Genomic DNA, 20,106 nt, shown 5'->3' with positions numbered 1-20,106 from the left:
TGATGTCCTGTGACGACACTCCTGTTTCCTGTTTTCACCGGCGCACGGCAGCACGCTCGCACGCAAACGCGGATTCACGTATCACATTAGCATAGCTTAGCTATAGCCTAATACACTTACATTAAACACTACAATTCTAAATCAGTATAATACACTTACCGACATCTGATTATTTTATCTCGTTTCTGTTTTCTCGTCTCTTTTTTCTCCCTCTGTTTTCTCCCCCTGTTTCTTTCTTTCTCCCTCTGTTTTGTCTCCCCTGTTTTTTCATGGCTACCGCGGAGGAACGGGCTCTCGTCAAGCTCGGCTCGGAGCTGGACAAGCTGGGTCGGCAGATCCAGCGTCTTCTGGAGAAGCAAGCGGAGCTCACCCAGGAGAAGACCAGGCTCGAGGCCGCCCGCGACGCTGCCTACTCGGCCGTCTCCACTCCCTCGTCACGGCGGCTCAGCGCGACCGCCATCTTGACCCGGGCACCAGGCTGGGAGCGCCAGCGAGGACGCGGAAGGCAGCCAGCGTCGTCACCCCTACCTCAGCCGGACTTCTCCTCTGCGAATCCGTTCGAGGTGCTCAGCTCCAGGTCCTCCGCCTCGCCCTCACCCCTGCGTCCGACACCACCCTCACCAGCGCCGGCACCGAAGAAGAATAAGGGCGGTATCCTTGTTATCGGCGACTCGATAACACGACACGTGAAGATTCACCTGCCAGGCGCTAAAAGAACCCCCACTGTGTCATGTTTTCCAGGCGCTCGTGTCCTGGACGTGGCCAGGCGGCTTCCCTCGGCGCTGAAGCAGCGAGACGACTTCGGCACCGTCGTCCTTCACGTGGGGGCTGTCGACACCTTCGCCCGGCGCAGCGAGATCCTGAAGGAGCACTACCGATCGCTTCTGGATACCGCGCGGAAGAAGACGTCGGCCAGGCTTGTTGTCTCCGGTCCGCTTCCAACGTTCCGGCGAGGGTGCGAGTCATACAGTCGTCTTTTCTGTCTCCACAGCTGGCTCCGGGACACCTGTAGCAGCGCCGGCGTGGACTACGTCGACAACTGGGAGAGTTTCCGAGAGCGTCCATCACTCTACCGCCGAGATGGACTTCACCCCAGTCGCCTAGGCTCGGCAGTCCTCTCCAGGAACATCGAGGACGTGCTACGTCGGGCCTGACCAGCCACAACAAACCACGCAAATCAGCTAAGTAGAACTTACTTCCCTAACTACCAAACCATTGAGACTGTGTCTGTTAGCCGTGGCAGGTATAAGAATAACAGGGCGATATGTTTTAAAAATCTAATTAAAATTAAATTAAATAATCAACATGAAGTGAGCAGCAATATTAAGCTAAGGCTAGGACTTTTAAACATTAGATCACTTGCATCAAAAGCTGTGATAGTAAACGAAATAATCTCAGATAACAGACTAAATGCACTCTGTTTAACAGAAACATGGGCTAGAGTAGGCGAATATGTAAGTTTTAATGAAGCAGCTCCTCCTGGATACAGTTATGTTCATCAGCCCGTATCACAGGGCGTGGAGGTGGAGTAGCCACAATATATGACACAGACATAGGTTTTACTGTAAAACCAACCACCTCTATTAACTCATTCGAGGCTTTGATAGGTGAAATAGGCAATAATCGTATAGGCAATAAAACAAAGCTTAAATTAGTGACCATCTATCGACCGCCGGGTCCCTACTCAGAATTTCTTCAGGAATTTGCTGAGTTTCTTTCGGAACTAGTCTTAACCATCGAGAGATTTGTAATTGTGGGTGATTTCAACATTCATTGTGAAAATGAATCAGACCCACTGAAAATTGCGTTCGACTCCATACTAGATTCAGTAGGTATAGCCCAAAATGTGACAGGGCCTACCCACCGCTGTAAACACACCTTAGACTTAATACTTACTTACGGATTAAACATAGAACATCTGGCAGTCATCCCCCAAAATGACGCCATTTCAGATCATTTCTTACTAATATATGAAATGACTTTATACAATGTACATCAGATGCGCCATACAAAAACCACGCGCACTATTACATCCGACACTGCAGCAACATTTATAAACTTACTGCCAGAGCTACCGAACACTATGCCACTGCAGCCCAATGAATTGGAACAGGCAACACAACAGTTTTATTCCACACTCAGCAATACCTTAGACAGTGTAGCTCCAATTAAAACAAAATTAATTAGGGAGAAAAAGCTATCACCATGGTATGACGAACACACTCGTCTTCTAAAACAGGCAGCTCGAGCAGCGGAGCGAAAATGGAAATCCACCTCACTAGAAGTGTTTAGAATCACATGGAAAGACGCCATAGTCAAATATAAACATGCCCTAATAAAAGCTAGAGCCGCATACTATTCGACACTAATAGAAAACAACAAGAATAACCCTAGATTTCTCTTCGCGACGGTATCTAAACTAACAAGAAATATCAACGACACTAGTTCTAACACAGCACTTACACACACTAGCGATGAATTTTTAAACTTTTTCAATAATAAAATAGATAATATCCGACTACAGAGTCATAATACATTGCAGCCTAACCTCCAATCCAACCCCAGTAGTTCAGCTATTAGTAACTATGCATCCAAAAATATTACTGAGCTAAATATCTTCAATCCTATATCGCAAAAAGAGCTCACAACATTGATTAATTCGTCTAAGCCTACATCATGTATATTTGACCCAGTTCCAACCCGTCTATTTAAAGACCTACTCCCAGCCACTGCAGGGCCCTTACTTAATATGATTAACTCCTCCCTTAACCTAGGTTACATGCCCAAACAATTAAAATGCGCCGTAATTAGACCCTTGATTAAAAAACAGAATCTCGATCCGCAGATTTTAGCCAACTATAGACCCATTTCTAATCTCCCATTTATCTCTAAAATTTTAGAAAAAGCAGTTTCCAATCAGTTAAACCACTATCTCCAATCAAATAGTATCCATGAAAAGTTCCAATCAGGATTTAGACCAAACCACAGCACTGAAACAGCTTTACTCAGGGTAGTGAATGATCTACTAATATCGGCCGATAATGGGCTCGTCTCGTTCCTTATACTGTTGGATCTTAGTGCAGCTTTTGATACTGTAGACCACAACATTTTGCTGGATAGACTAGAAAACACAGTAGGTATTAAAGGAGTCGCACTCTCCTGGTTTAGATCATATTTAACTGACCGCTTCCAATGTGTAAGTGTTAATAATAAAACCTCTAAATCTGTGCAGGTTAAATATGGTGTCCCACAAGGGACAGTCCTAGGACCACTTCTATTCGCACTGTACATGTTACCCTTAGGCGAAATTATGCATAAGCATGACATCAGTTTCCATTCCTACGCAGACGACACTCAGCTATATTTATCGGCAAAACCCGATGATTTAGGCGCAAACAGTAAGATTGAGAAATGTGTAGAAGAGATAAAACATTGGATGGCATGTAACTTTCTAGCACTAAATGCCGATAAAACAGAATTGATAATAGTTGGGTCTAGGGCTGCGAGAGACAAGATACATAATGCAGCATTGAATCTACATTCTTTTACTATAACCCCCAGCGCAGAGGTAAAGAACTTGGGCGTCACAATAGACCCAGATCTCTCGTTCGATACACATATTAATAATATAACTAGGGTAGCGTTCTTTCACTTGCGCAACATTGCCAAAATTAGAAACATATTAAATATTAGTGATGCAGAAAAACTAATCCATGCATTCATATCCTCTCGTTTAGATTATTGCAACAGTCTCCTAGCTGGATGTTCTGGTAAATCGATAAACAAACTCCAGCTGGTTCAGAACGCAGCAGCACGAGTTTTAACAAAAACTAAAAAGTTTGATCACATTAGTCCCGTACTATCGTCATTACACTGGCTGCCAATTAGATTCCGTATTGACTATAAAATACTTTTATTAACATATAAAACGCTGCATGGCTTAGCTCCAGACTATCTTAGTGAACTTATTGAACAATATAACCCAGCGCGTTCACTTCGCTCGCAGGACGCAGGGTTATTAACTGTTCCTAGGATCAAAAAGATCACAGCAGGTGGAAGAGCCTTTTCTTTTAAAGCTCCACAATTGTGGAATAATCTTCCTGCCTCTATTCGGGACTCAGACACAGTCTCAATGTTTAAAACTCGATTAAAGACTCATCTGTTTAGTTTGGCCTTTGATTAATCTGTTACATATTTACTACATCTCGTATCTTTTCTCCGAGGTTCACCTGGAGAGTAACATTGCAGTCGGAGCCTACAATACCAGCATCGCTGCTCCGACACGGAATGAAAGCCTGGCGTTCATCAACAGACATTTACAGTGACAATATCATAACCCAGAACTTTCATTTTTACCTTTACTTAGTCTGATTGTGTGATTTGTGTGTGACTTGTGTATTTGTCTGTATTTTGTGTAATCTGTGTGTTAACGGGCCGCCCAATGGAGGATGGGTTCCCTTTTGAGTCTTGGTTCTCCCGAGGTTTCTTCCTATTCCCCACTATCTTAGGGAGTTTTTCCTCGCCACTGTCGCCCTTGGCTTGCTCATTAGGGTTCTGGACCCGTAGTATTGTTAACCTTTTAAATCCTGTAAGGCGCTTTGTGACAACATGTGTTGTGAAAAGCGCTATACAAATAAACTTTGATTGATTGATTGATTGATTGATGTAGTAGGAGATGTTGATGTAGTAGTAAATGTTGATGTAGAAGTAGATGTTGATGTAGTAGGAGATGTTGATGATGTGACTGTTGTAGTAGGTTTACCTGAAACTGTTGGACATGAATTATCAGTGTCCACTGTAGTAGGATTTCGGCCCTCTGCAAGAATAGAAAAATGTGATCAGTTGAAAGTAATGAGACATGTTTACCTTTAGATTTTGTTCTACAGAATTGATGTATTTACATCTTGTCCAAGTAGAAGTGTTCAGTGTGCTATGTGTTAGTGGAGGGTATAAGTGTTCAGTGTGCTGTGTTAGTGGAGGGTAGAAGTGTTCAGTATGCTGTGTATTGGTGGAGGGTAGAAGAAGTGTTCAGTGTGCTGTGTGTTAGTGGAGGGTAGAAGTGTTCAGTGCGTTGTGTGTTAGTGGAGAGTAGAAGTGTTCAGTGTGCTGTGTGTTAGTGGAGGGTAGAAGTGTTCAGTGTGCTGTGTGTTAGTGGAGGGTATAAGTGTTCAGTGTGCTGTGTTAGTGGAGGGTAGAAGTGTTCAGTGTGCTGTGTGTTAGTGGAGAGTAGAAGTGTTCAGTGTGCTGTGTGTTAGTGGAGGGTAGAAGTGTTCAGTGTGCTGTGTGTTAGTGGAGGGTAGAAGTGTTCAGTGTGCTGTGTTAGTGGAGGGTAGAAGTGTTCAGTGTGCTGTGTGTTAGTGGAGAGTAGAAGTGTTCAGTGTGCTGTGTGTTATAGATCTAAATGTAGTTACTAAATGTTAACCACATTTCATACACACTGTACATATACAAGAGGTTGGTTTACCTTTGAGCTGGATGTGTATAACATGATCACTGCTGATCTTACACCTGTACTCTCCCCAGTCCTCTTTAGTCAGGCAACGTATGAATATAGAGAAATTTCCTGGAGCAGTAACCAGCTGAATTCTACCAGTGTAGCGGTTTGTCTGGTCAGTTGGGTAGATGATGTTAGATTCATCAGTAAAACTCCATCTGAGCGTCTTTGGGTTGGTCAGCAGTTGAGTGCAGTAACAGGGCAGCAGGACAAACCCTCCCACGTATCCACTCACCACTGTGAGATGATTCTCAACATCCTTACAGACTAGAGAGAGCACAAACACTCACATGTTACACTACTGTTATGTAACCTGGACAAGCAGTGAAATTCATTTGAGAACCAACATGTGAAGACAAACCATATTTGCTCAATTTAGCATCCTTTTGTTTTTGTAAACAGTTTATACTCCATGTCACATGTATTAACATATGAATGAATCAGAATAATCTTGTATTTGTAGAGTCAGGGTCTGTAGCCCATCTGGTGCAGTACAGTTAGTGTGATCCATCCTCCAACTCCAGTCATGGTCAGTGTCTGTCCACTGAACCACTGCTGGCTGTATCTTTCACTGACAGACCACTCTCCACCTCCCAGTAGCACTGAATCCAGCACCACTGCTGGACCTGAACCACTCATACCAGCACAACACCCACTACCAAGACACCAGCACTGTAGTGGGACTGACGTGTGGAGAACGCTTCAGCATCCACATGTACCAGCCATCTGTGGTCAGAAACTGAGCAGTGATGTTCTGGTGCTCAATGACACACAAAATGTGTGTGACACCTGGTGGACACCTGGTGGACACAGTCTGTTATTACACCTACACACAGGCCCGTCGCGATGGGGCAGGCAAACCAGGCAATTGCTTGGGGCCCCAAGCTGGCCTGGGGCCCCCAGACAACAACAGGTTAAGAATTAAATGCAGCGACAAACTGTGTGAGCCCCCTTTACATTCTCAAAGTCATGAACAATGACACTGTTCTCAGAATCCTCCTCAAGGGGGCCCCTCCCACCAGCTGCTGAAGGCAGGCAGACACTGTCCTGGCAGACAGCCAAGTTTTAGACGCCGGCAAATATGAAACTTAACCATGAAGTGAATTTATCCATCAGGAAGCCAAAAGAGAAAACAAAAGAAGGAAGAGGAACACAAAAAAACTAGTGGTGGGCCGTTAACGGCGTTCGTTAATTTGATACTCTTATCGGGCGATATAAAAATTATCGCCGTTAATCTATCTACTAAATGGGTAAGCAAACTATGATGACTTTCAACTTGACAGTTTAGCTCGGCTGTAATCCTAACCAAATTGCACAGTAGGGGCGAGAACGAGTTTTCAAACCTGTGAATTAAAAATCGTACGTGTGTTTACATGGATGCAGCCACGAAGTCGCCAGGTTTGCTTCATGGAAAATTCATTTTTAGGAACGTAAAATATTACCGGAGCGGAGCTCGGAGCGGTCGTTTTCTGCATGGTCCTAGCGCTAGATTCGTCGCTATTTAAATATTTATTTTTAACCGTTAAAACTGCAGAGGACCAAACCGGCTTTTGAAAAAGTCCCCCCCAAATTATGTCCGTGAGGTTAAATGTACTAAATGTTGGCTTACATTTCAAATATCATGTTTAGCTGAATAAACATGTTATCAACCCCTTTTAATGTACAGTATGTAGGCTTACAAATTCATGTTTAACTGAATAAACCGTTGAACATGAGTAGCCTACATTTTATTGAGTATGTTTTTTTTCTTCAAGTATCAAAGTAGAACAGCTTCCTCAAGCAGTCATTGATGCATTTTGGAAACAGGAGATGAGCCCCTGGTCTAATGCACCCTCTGTATTAAGAAACCCTATCTCAAAAGCTGACTTTTAGTTATTACTTGGGTAGCACACATATGAGCCATTTTAATATAGATTAATCTAGATTAATTTCAAGATTTCAGTGAGATTAATCTAGATAAAAAAAATTAATCTATGCCCACCCCTAAAAAAACACAAGACAGTGGTAAGTGATGATTTACACTGGATAAATTAGGCCTACCTGTACAAATGGTGTAATTTAGCAGCAGGTAGGCTAAAAACAATATATACTCCCGGGTAATCCCATACTTAAATCTGCTATGTTCAGCTACAAGTAGTAAATTTGTAAAGTAGTTAGTTTGAGGTGTATATGCTGTGGTTCTTGAAGGTGGACTGCGGCCAGATATGTTTTTTTTTTTTTTGGCCGGAGGGGGGTTTGGGCATAAGATTTCTGGTGTGGAGGTTGGGGGGGCCCCGGTTGGTGTCTTTGCTTGGGGCCCCCAAATACCTTGAAACGGCACTGCCTACACATTCACTTATTAGAGCAGTGGTTCCCAAAGTGGGGGGCGCGCCCCCTAGGTGGGGCGCGGAGCTATTGCAGGGGGGGCGCGGAGCTTGAAAGTAAAACGTGCACATGTGTCAATATTAGGGATGCACCGATTCCGATATTAATATCTGAAAAAATTCTAGATCGGGTATCGGGGACAATGTGACCGATCCATAAAAACAGATCTATTCAGTCTAATTCTATGCTTGTATTGCTTGCTTTTCGGAGTTAGTTCAACCTAATACTCGCGCTGGTGGTATTCCACTTATTCCGTTGATTTGCTGGTTGACCAAAATAAACCTGGGCTCCAGCAATACTTCACTGTTCATACATGAACTGGTGAGTTGTCCAAAGCTCATTTAATGCGTTACTTACAGAAATAAAATAAAGAGCAGTGGTCTGACTCGGTCTACGACAGAAAGCTAAAAAAACAATATTCCATACGCGCGCTCAACTCGCTCCCTTAAAGAGACAGTACACATATTTCTGGCCGTTACATGCTTTGTGCTCTGCGTGATGTCTGCGCTTGCAAACTAGCCGCATATGTATTGCTGTTTCTCATATTTCATCTCCTTATTTATTTTAAATTATATTTAGAATTCTTGAACCATTTAAAAGGTTTCTTGCAGTTTATTTTTTCACGTTTGACCAAAGTTGTGAACCTATTGTTTTTGTAAGTTTCAGGTTCTTTGGTATTATTTATTTTACATTCAATGTTATATTCATAATTGCACTGACTGAACAAATGCAAGTTGTGTTGTTTTTACATGTTTTATGTGTGTTTAAGTGTGCTATACTGGTGCAGAGTTTTCAATAAACTTGTAATTCAGTATGTCTGTGTTTAAAAAAAAAATGCTTTAAGTCGATTCAGCACAGTTTTACTCTATCAGATCGGTATCGGCAGAGGCGGTCTTTGCATAGAGGCATGGCTAGGCAACTGCCTTGGGCCCCTCCCACTGCAGCCCACTGTAGCGGCCCCCTGATTAGCTGACTTATTTTTCGCATATTAATGTTGATGGGCCCCCTACCTAATTTCGCCTTGAGCCCCCAAATTGCTAAGTCCGCCACTGGGTATCGGATCAGTATCGGCCGATACGAAGCCTCAGATATCTGAATCGGTATCAGAAGTGAAAAACGTGAATCGGTGCATCCCTAGTCAATATGAGGGGGGGGGGGGGGGGGGTGTAGGGGGGGCACAAAAATATTCTCATCTACTAAAGGGGGGCACGGCAGAAAAAGTTTGGGAACCACTGTATTAGAGGGACTGAAAGTGTTTTCAGTTGAGTTTGTGTTTAACTGTGTGTTAGACTAATGTCAGAAGATGTGGTGATTAATATTTGAAAGTAGATTGTTGGATTTGTTTTAAAATGTACTGATTGCGGATTTTTTGTAATATGTGTTATAGGTTTCTAAAAGTGTGTGCTAAATGTATTTATATTCCATTAATTTTTATGTTTTAAAAACAAAAACAAAAGCTCATGCTAGTGATCTAAAAGGTTAAATGTCCTTCTGAGATTTTAATTGTATTGTAAATGTGTTTGTTAATAGTATTTTACCTTTAACATAAAGAGTGATGTATCTGTATTCATTCTCTTTAATATGACACCTGTATTGTCCTCTATCCTCTTCAGTGAGGTGTGATATGAGTAGAGAGAGATTTCCTGGAGAGTGAGCAGTACCCAGCTGAACTCTGTTTCTGTACTGTTCACTCTCACTGGAGATCACATCCCATGTGTTTGTGTGTGTGTTGTATTTCTTCCAGGTGAATCTCTCAGGTCCGGTGTGTGTGTTGGTGCAGGAACAGGGCAGCAGTACTGACTCTCCTGCAAATCCAACAACGTCTTTTTTGTGATGATCCAGTGTACAGCCTGCAGAAACACACATGTAGAAGACCTTCACTATCAATCCCCTCAGCACATGTGTATGTTCCAACATTTAAAATCCAGCATGTTGTACCAACATTTAAAATGTACTTTATGACATGACAAACATACTGCTCTAAACACATTATTATAAGTAGAAAGCATCCTAATCTTGTCCGCTCTGGTACGTTGCATCAGTTCTGAACTGGTATTGTACTGACTCCTCTCTCACTCCTCTCTGACATCTCTCACTAATCTCTCACTCCTCTCTCATTCCTCTCTTACTCCACTTTGTCCCTTTGTCCAACACTCTGTCCCTGTGTTGGTCCTTCCTATGTCTCCCTTGTCCTCCCAGGGACCCAGTCTTAGACGGGACTGTTGGTCTGCTCTCTCCAGGGGAGGCAACTCCTGGAAATGATGTAAAACTCCTCAGTAATCATGCAGGTAAGATGTGCTGCTACAACGTGATCCCCTTCAGTGATCAGGTAAGATGTGCTGCTACAACGTGATCCCCTTCAGTGATCAGGTAAGATGTGCTGCTACAACGTGATCCCCTTCAGTGATCAGGTAAGATGTGCTGCTACAACGTGATCCCCTTCAGTGATCAGGTAAGATGTGCTGCTACAACGTGATCCCCTTCAGTGATCAGGTAAGATGTGCTGCTACAACGTGATCCCCTTCAGTGATCAGGTAAGATGTGCTGCTACAACGTGATACCCTTCAGTGATCAGATAAACTTTTGCACTAAGTGATCAACAGGGCTCTCAAGTTTAGAATTCATTTCAGAGTGTGAGAATCGGAGGGGGGGGGTGGCGAACGTAAGTTGTTGAGCGGGCGGGGGAGGGGGGGGGGGGTTTGGTGGCGAAAGTAAGTTGTATATCGCTTGTATATCGATCAGAGGTAAATAAACTAGATATTTTTTTTTTCGCCGTGTGAAGTGTGGCGTGTGAAGACGGTCAAATGCGTGTGTCACACGCTCAATGCGTGAGACTTGAGAACACTGGTGATCAGTGGCGTGCACGGAGATTTTGGGGAGGCAAGTGCTCGGGGGGGGGGGGGGGGGGGGTTGAAGGGCACTTTTTAGTGCACGTGGTACATTAAAAATTACGAGCACATGTTGAACCAAATTTGACATTTTATTTGTAACATTCTCTAAAAGTGAGTTTTCAATGGAGAAAAGTCACGCAGCCAACTGATAAAATTCATATCCAATATTAACTATATACATTCATGTCCTTCAGTTAACTTCTGTTTACCCTCCACTGTCTGCAGGCCTTGTTGCATATATTTTGCAATTAGTAAATCAATATAGGCCTACAATTAAGACAGTAAAAAATTGACAGTACCAAAAAGTACGAGGAGTTATAGGCTACTGAGTGTTGTCATGAATGCAGATGGGCATTTTTCACAGGTAATGGGGAACTTCCCGTTTCTTCTTTCACAAATGAATGTGTTAATTTATGTTGTCTAACAAAACCTATACAACAGAAAACGTTCAGCTTAACACATAGATTTGTAAACTCTACCTTAATTATTTGTATGTGGGCTAGAGCGACTAGTTTATCAGGTGACCAGTCGGCTAAAAATGCTTAGTAGTTTGGTTCTGTATGAGACATTTTACAGCACAAGAAAATGATTTCACGTTGGGCTTAGAGGGCAAACGGTACGATTTTACTTGATATGTATGTGACCTGGCTGGTGGGGCACGGGAGAAGAAGTCTATCTGTGAGCGTGTGTGCTGTGCTGAAGACGCTTCCTTCCACTTGCTGAACTAAACTGCTGCTGCAGCGCATCTGGTGTTGAAGGAAGAGAGAGGTCGGGTGTGTGCGAGGTGGTGGCGCATTTCAGGGCATTGTTTTTAATCGCTCAGGTTTTCAAAAGATCATTTCAAACCGACCTCAGTAAAATGAAAACCTAAGTTTCAAAAGGGCACTTTCCACTGCTGGTGATCAAAGTGCCAATCTGAATGTGTATCTTAGCAAATATTAGAGAAATCAGACAGGAGCAGATCCTACACACTACACACTGATCACAATAAACATTCATCCTTTAAAATAACATAAGACCATAAAATAGATACAACTTCATGCTTTTCTACAAGTGTGAAGAAACTAGGCAGGTCCTTTAATCATATATGTATTATTTTTGGCACACTGTAGGCTAGACAGCATGACAGATGCTTAGTGGATGTTTTTGTGCATATACATAAATACATATATACATACATGGAGTATAGCAAACAGTTCATCAGCTGTACAGGATCAGATTGAGAAGGTGAATAGAAAGACTGCTAGCTTTAGCTGTTTACACTGGTGTTGGCGCTAATGCTGTCACTCTCCTCCACTTTGTATGGAGATAAATCAGTGTCACAAGAACCTGAACCTGAAAACATGATTTCTTGAAATAAAAGTATGCCAAATGTAGTCAGGTATCCAAAAATTCAGGTAAACAAAATTCAGGTGATAAATCGGACATTAAGGTAATTCGAGTTAAGGTTGAAAAAATGAGTCTGATGGGGAGAATCACAAACAGAACAGACCAAGTTCTGCAGTTACATGCACTTACTGAACTGGAACCAGGTTTCAGATATGTAGTACACGTGGTCTCATTTGGATGAATATGCTTTGTGTGTTTGCAGTGTGAGGGGTCTTGTCAGGAACCTCAGCCCTTCCATAGATACAGCTCCACCCAGAGACGCTACATTCTACAACAAACGTTCCCAACCTCCAGAATACCAACACCAACACCTTCATCCACTACCACACCCACACCAGTCCTATAACATTACAGTGGTGTCACTTCCTCATTGTGAAGCATTACCTACGTATTCGCTCTACTAAACATTTCACTGCTCAGATGGTTCTTCTGTGTTGCACCTCTGTCTCCTCCTTAGATCTCACACCCTGCCCAGTCCCTGGTCTTCTCATGGTCTCTGCTCTCCTAGCTCCACTCTGGACTGATCTGGCTGCTCTATCACTGCAGCTGATTCTGTAGACAGTGTCGTGCTTTCGCTACGCCTGATTTGTTCAAGTGTTGTTTTGCCTGTGGCGGCTGTCTACTTAAAATGAAATGAAACCCGCTCTCTGTATTTGGATCTGTGTGTGTCTCGTCTCTCTCAGAACATTACAGGTCTTCATGGCCACAGTAGAACTGGCCCTGACCAACTCTTTGTCTATTCAGTACCAGTTTAATTCACCTGCAGGTAGTGAGTTCTGCCCTTATGATGGAAATGATGTCAAATGTAATGAGAACTCACTGTAGCCTCATGCACAGAGACACCAAACACCTACATCATACCCCACATATAAAGTACTGCACCACATATACAATCAACCACAATGAGGTGGGACCTCTGTCACAGACAGCTGGATATAGAAGTGGGTAGAGGACATAGAGATGAGTCATACACAGAATAAACAAGTGAGAATAAACAACACAAACACAAATGAACAAGTCAGAATAAACAACACAAACACAAATGAACAAGTGAGAATAAATAAAGCCAATAAATAACATTGGTTTGTGTCTTCGTGTGTGTGAAAGATGTGAGCATGTCATTCACACACCACTCAAAGAGGAACAACACAGCAGAATTGTGTGTGTGTCTGTGTGTGTGTTTGTATTGGTGGAGGGTTCTTGCATTTACAAGTATGACTTTGAATGTGCATTTACTGTGTGTGTAATATATATAATATATATATATGTCTATATATGTCTTGTCTTTGTACCAGTTGACTGCTGGTTATTATATCCATGATTTGTATCATGTCACAGGTTTTTGGTTTGTGCACTTTCGGCATTAAATTCTCCTTTTTCCCTGATACTTGGCGGGATCGCTTTTTTTATTTCAAACTCCCTGCCCGTCAAACTTTGCAATCCTAAAACATCTTTTTTTTTACAGAAAACTAAGCACAATTCTCTACATTACACCCATTATTCACAAAATACACATTCACTGAATTCCACATGTTTCATCTTGAATACACCGCCATACAAATGACACACCCATTTACCAATGACCCAAACCCAGTCCTCAAAGGGAAAAACATGTGTAGTCCATTTGAGGCCACAGGTTATGTGTGTTGGTTTGGATATCAGTGGAGGGCAATACTGGAGAGAGAGGAAGAGGAAGAGGAAGAGCAGCCATCACAGACGAGATGGCTTTGTTTGGACAAAATAAACCATGTTTTCAGGAAATGTGTAAAACACTGTAAACACACACAACTAATTACTGTCACTGAGGAGGATTTGGAGGCTGATTGACAGTCTTCATGTGTGTGTGAAAGAATCATGGACGTCATTCACACACCACTGAAGAGGAACAAAAGAGGAGACTTGAACCCAAACAAGGAGAGAGAGAGAGAGAGAGAGAGAGAGAGAGAGAGGGAGAGAGAAAGCTATGCATTGCTAGATGTTGCACCAAGTCTAGCAATACATATGTAAGGTGGAAGAGGTGCATGCTGGGACTTTGTGGTGTTCATTTTTTCTCTGAGGTTTTTCATTTGTAAACCTCACCAGTTTTTATAAACTTCTGTAATAAGAGGAACAGCACAGCACAACAAACTATGAGAGCTCAAAGAGGAGTGTGCGTGTGTGTGTGTGTGTGTGTGTGTGTGTGTGTGTGTGTGTGTGTGTGTGTGTGTGCGCGCGCGTTTCCTCCAGTCCCACTTCAACTCCCCATATTATACTCACTAACAGTACAACTCACTCCAGACTGTATATATGAAGTCATGTACACACAACATGGTGTGATGAGTCATTGTAAGTTAATACTGGATTGCATCTATGGAACATCTGGGTAATGCCAGTGTTTTCACACACACACACACACACACACACACACACACACACACACACACATACACAAATACACATACCCACACACAAACACATCATTCACTGTCACTTACTGTCCTCCTGTGTCTTTAAAGTGTATTTTATATGTGGTCAGACTTGTAAATGTTGCCTCTAACTGGACTCCTACTAGATGTGTGAAGTGTTTCTTATAAAGTATCTACTGAGAGGATATTTGATGATGTTCAGAAGTAGAGAGAAAGTCACACTCACCATCTGCAGCATGGAGCACAAAGAGCAGATACACACACACCTGCATTCTTACTGAGTTCAACACACTACACACACACACACTGCAGGACTGATACACAACACACTCTTCAATACTACAGGCTACTGAATACTCTGACAAACACACTTATAGTGGAGAGGAAGTGTATTCAAATGAAGGTCTGATGTCCTTCTAACTTCAACACACTCCAAATATAGTGGTGCAGTGGGGGTGTGTAGTTGTCATTTGGTACGTCCTCTTTATCCTTATCAGTCAGTGATCTAGCAGATATTCTCACATCCTCACAGCCAATGTTGTCATTCTGTGTTAAATGGCTCATTGTCATAGAGACAAGACGTGGTATCTGGTAAACACACACATAGAGTTAGGGGCTGTATGTCACACCAACAGAATAACACACGAAAAAATAAGCAAACCTAAGTCCTACACTAACCAAGAGTCGACCAAACCAATATTTTTATATTATTGTATTATTTATGTTGCCAGGTGAATGATAAAGTTATTACTTCTATATGAAGTAGATATCATTCTCTCCTGTGCCTCGCATGCTATTTTAAGTGTCCAGTAGGTGGCACTGTCGTGATATGTAGTATGACAGAGTTTCTCGCGCATGTACGTAGTTGCACTCATGACGTCACTCAGCACGAGAGCCCAACTGAAACTGTAACTGAGTGAAACGTTGCTAAGTAGCGCCAACCGCCTCGCTGGAAATATGAAGTAGCAAGACGGCGTGAATGTTTAAAGTTAAGATTTATTGAATGTTTGTATGTCGTGTTCATGTGGTAACGATGTAAAAATGAGTTTTAAAGACACAGATGTACATTTGTTTGGTTTAGAGGGGAGATAGCACTGTCCACTGGAGTGTGTCCTAACGTTAGACAGACTGTCCGCAATTTTGAATGTAAGCAAGCTGGTATCGTCAGAGGCGGTCTTTGCATAGAATAGAGGCGTGGCTAGGCAACTGCCTTGGGCCCCTCCCACTGCAGTTGTTGTCACAAAGCAGCTTTACAAGTGCTGAGTCCTAGCCCCCAGTGAGCAAGCCAAGGGCGACAGTTGCAAGGAAAAACTCCCGAGTTTTTTTTGCATGAGGAAGAAACCTTGAGAGGAACCAAGACTCAGGGGGGGAACCCATCCTCCTCTGGCCGACATCGGTCACCATGACAACAACAACAATTTAAACAGAAAGAAATAAAGAAAAGGAAAAGATGTAGTAATGTCCATCATGGTGTAGGCTCATCCGGTCAGGCAGTAGGTGGCTGGCACTGGATGAATCGCTTGGGTTTCCTCATCTCATTTTTCCTTGAGCAGGCAGGCAGCCATGTGGAAAAAATAAAACAGGGAAAATTAGCTCTGTATGAGGACATATACAGGACAGATGAAATTAAACACATTTCTGGAGTGTGGCAGCAACTCCGGCATTAAGTTAAATTATTACAGCCTAGCTAAAAAGGCAGAACCAGAAGGTAACATAGGCTTGGGGGCATTCTGAGACAATGGCATCCGTCCACTGCACTGTCAACAAACTTGAGTGACCACGAGCAGTGACAGGACGACAGCACCAGCGCCCCAGTCTACCATAAAACCCTTCGTCTATGAACCCCTGAATCTGTACCTTTATCTAAGGGGGGATGTTAATTTATCAAACGCTAAACCAAATAGATGGGTTTTCAACCTAGACTTAAAGATTGTGACTGTGTCAGAGTCCCGTACGCATTTTGGAAGGTTGTTCCAAAGCTGGGGGGCCTTATAAGAAAAGGCTCTTCCCCCTGCTGTTACCTTATTAATTTGTGGAACTAATAAAAGACCAGCACCCTGTGATCTTAGTTGACGTGGGGGTTCATAGTAGGAAATAAGTTCCTGGAGGTATTCAGGAGCAAGCCCGTGCAGTGCTTTATATGTTAATAATAGAATTTTAAAATCAATACGGAATTTAACTGGGAGCCAATGCAGGGCTGATAGGACTGGTCTAATATGCTGAAATTTTCTAGTTCTTTTTCTAGCACTTGTTATAGTTGTAATTATTTTTAAGTATCCAAATCAAACATAATTTGATTTGGATACTTAAAAAGCAGACAGTAAATAAAATCCTACATTAATTTTGGAGCTGTCTGGTTTGTGTGATTCTCTTCTACTACACCTGGCCACAATATTTTAAATTTGGCACAAACCAGAAACTGCAACACGAAACTAAACTAAACGGACATTGTGGAAGCTACTGTACTGTACTAAACAAAAGCTGCTTTCGAGCTAGTTTATTGTACTAATTTTATGACGTGACGTGCAAATGTCACCACACTGATTTTTCTCCGTTCCGTCCTTTGTGCAAGAGTCGCCATCTCGCGGTAATTATGTGTCAGTACCATGTTCCTCTGTTTAGACCAGGGGTGTAAATCACAAGCTTCATTGCCATATGATCCTATATCAGTTATTTTATCCACCAATTCGATACTTTTCGATACCTCAAGATTATCTGTAATACAATGCGATTTGGTTTGATACTTCAGTCTAGAATCAATATAAAATGTTATGGTTAAATTTCACATAATTGGGTAGATTTGTATGAATTCAAACTAGTGCTGTCAATTCCAGGTGCCGCGATTAAAAGTCCTCACCAGGATTTTGCTCAAGCTTGCTAGATTTTCTAATTAGCAATCCAGGTAAAATTAGTGGAATCAACACAATCCAGGAAGCCTGAGCAAAATCCTGGTGAGGACTTTTAATCGCGGCACCTGGAATTGACAGCACTAATTCAAACACAAACAAAATGTGTTTTGAATATTTTATTAGTAAATGTCAACAACAGAAGTTCTAAGTAAACAACGTCTCAGTACAAGTACAATTAAGCAACTTTGTAAAGTGAATGAGGTAGGCTAACCAATACTAGTCCTACTGCAAATCTCTACAGAAGCAGATGCTTTGTTCACTACTATTGTTTAGTAGTACTAAATGACATTTTAAGATAATCAATGAATGCATTTCCATAACACAACCAGATAAAATGAAGTAAACTAAAGTAGCATGGATATATGTAATAGATATGGATTGTATATTGTAATGTCTATAGGGAAGAAAGTCTTTTAGTGGTATTCTTTGAGAGGTTTTTCCTGGAAGCAGAATCACATTCTAGAATGACACAGCAACTTATGTTGGAAAAATATTGTTGAATGTCGTGGAGATTCTCCGTCACAACAACCGGGGTCTCTCTGTAAGAAGAGTTACGAGCGCTCGGAGAGTGTCAGTCAGTGAAAGCAACACATGCACACAGAATTGTTACTTCACCAAAATCACTCTAGTTTATTGCTCATGCAGCCAGTCCTTATATACCATGAGTTACAAAGTTATTACAAAGTCATATGATTTACAGTCATAAATGAGATGTATGTTAGTACCAAATATAAGAATAAATTCTGCACTCTTGGGGAAACTTGCTCTTGTTGGGCACAGGTCTCCTGTCTGGGACATGTCTCCTGTCTGGACATGTCTCCTGTCTGGGACATGTCTTCTGTCTGGGACATGTCACCTGTCTGGAACATGTCTCCTGTCTGGACAGTGCCGTTTCAAGGTATTTGGGGGCCCCAAGCAAAGACACCAACCGGGGCCCCCCCAACCTCCACACCAGAAATCTTATGCCCAAACCCCCCTCCGGCCAAAAAAAAAAAAACATATCTGGCCGCAGTCCACCTTCAAGAACCACAGCATATACACCTCAAACTAACTACTTTACAAATTTACTACTTGTAGCTGAACATAGCAGATTTAAGTATGGGATTACCCGGGAGTATATATTGTTTTTAGCCTACCTGCTGCTAAATTACACCATTTGTACAGGTAGGCCTAATTTATCCAGTGTAAATCATCACTTACCACTGTCTTGTGTTTTTTTAGGGGTGGGCATAGATTAATTTTTTTTATCTAGATTAATCTCACTGAAATCTTGAAATTAATCTAGATTAATCTATATTAAAATGGCTCATATGTGTGCTACCCAAGTAATAACTAAAAGTCAGCTTTTGAGATAGGGTTTCTTAATACAGAGGGTGCATTAGACCAGGGGCTCATCTCCTGTTTCCAAAATGCATCAATGACTGCTTGAGGAAGCTGTTCTACTTTGATACTTGAAGAAAAAAAACATACTCAATAAAATGTAGGCTACTCATGTTCAACGGTTTATTCAGTTAAACATGAATTTGTAAGCCGACATACTGTACATTAAAAGGGGTTGATAACATGTTTATTCAGCTAAACATGATATTTGAAATGTAAGCCAACATTTAGTACATTTAACCTCACGGACATAATTTGGGGGGGACTTTTTCAAAAGCCGGTTTGGTCCTCTGCAGTTTTAACGGTTAAAAATAAATATTTAAATAGCGACGAATCTAGCGCTAGGACCATGCAGAAAACGACCGCTCCGAGCTCCGCTCCGGTAATATTTTACGTTCCTAAAAATGAATTTTCCATGAAGCAAACCTGGCGACTTCGTGGCTGCATCCATGTAAACACACGTACGATTTTTAATTCACAGGTTTGAAAACTCGTTCTCGCCCCTACTGTGCAATTTGGTTAGGATTACAGCCGAGCTAAACTGTCAAGTTGAAAGTCATCATAGTTTGCTTACCCATTTAGTAGATAGATTAACGGCGATAATTTTTATATCGCCCGATAAGAGTGTCAAATTAACGAACGCCGTTAACGGCCCACCACTAGTTTTTTTGTGTTCCTCTTCCTTCTTTTGTTTTCTCTTTTGGCTTCCTGATGGATAAATTCACTTCATGGTTAAGTTTCATATTTGCCGGCGTCTAAAACTTGGCTGTCTGCCAGGACAGTGTCTGCCTGCCTTCAGCAGCTGGTGGGAGGGGCCCCCTTGAGGAGGATTCTGAGAACAGTGTCATTGTTCATGACTTTGAGAATGTAAAGGGGGCTCACACAGTTTGTCGCTGCATTTAATTCTTAACCTGTTGTTGTCTGGGGGCCCCAGGCCAGCTTGGGGCCCCAAGCAATTGCCTGGTTTGCCTGCCCCATCGCGACGGGCCTGGCCCTGTTCTCGACATTGCCTTTGCCTAGCCCTCAGGGTTGCCAACTCTCACGCATTGAGCGTGAGACACACGCATTTGACCGTCTTCACACGCTCTCACGCCACACTTCCGATATCTCACGCTGAAAAAAAATCCAGTTTATTTACCTCAGATCCACATATATGATTCAATGAGTTACTAGTTCGCACTGGCAATCGATAGATCGCGATATAATACTTAATTTGTGTAATTTGCTTACGTTACGTATTCTTTAATTACACCTTATAGAGGTGTATGTACCCT

At 42.2% G+C, this 20,106-nt stretch overlaps 1 long non-coding RNA gene across 1 annotated transcript; it reads right to left on the bottom strand.

Annotated features, from left to right (window-relative positions):
- Positions 1-5,495: 5,495 nt before the first annotated feature.
- On the bottom strand, positions 5,496-14,904 carry LOC143522696 (uncharacterized). Its single transcript, XR_013133108.1, has 3 exons — positions 14,770-14,904; positions 9,397-9,708; positions 5,496-5,761 (listed from the first exon to the last, which is right to left on the bottom strand). It is a non-coding gene; the product is annotated as an uncharacterized LOC143522696 (long non-coding RNA).
- Positions 14,905-20,106: the final 5,202 nt, after the last annotated feature.

This window comes from Brachyhypopomus gauderio, chromosome 9, assembly GCF_052324685.1.
Source record: "Brachyhypopomus gauderio isolate BG-103 chromosome 9, BGAUD_0.2, whole genome shotgun sequence".
In the NCBI taxonomy this organism is placed as follows: domain Eukaryota; kingdom Metazoa; phylum Chordata; class Actinopteri; order Gymnotiformes; family Hypopomidae; genus Brachyhypopomus; species Brachyhypopomus gauderio.
This window is presented reverse-complemented; position numbering and strand designations above follow the sequence as displayed.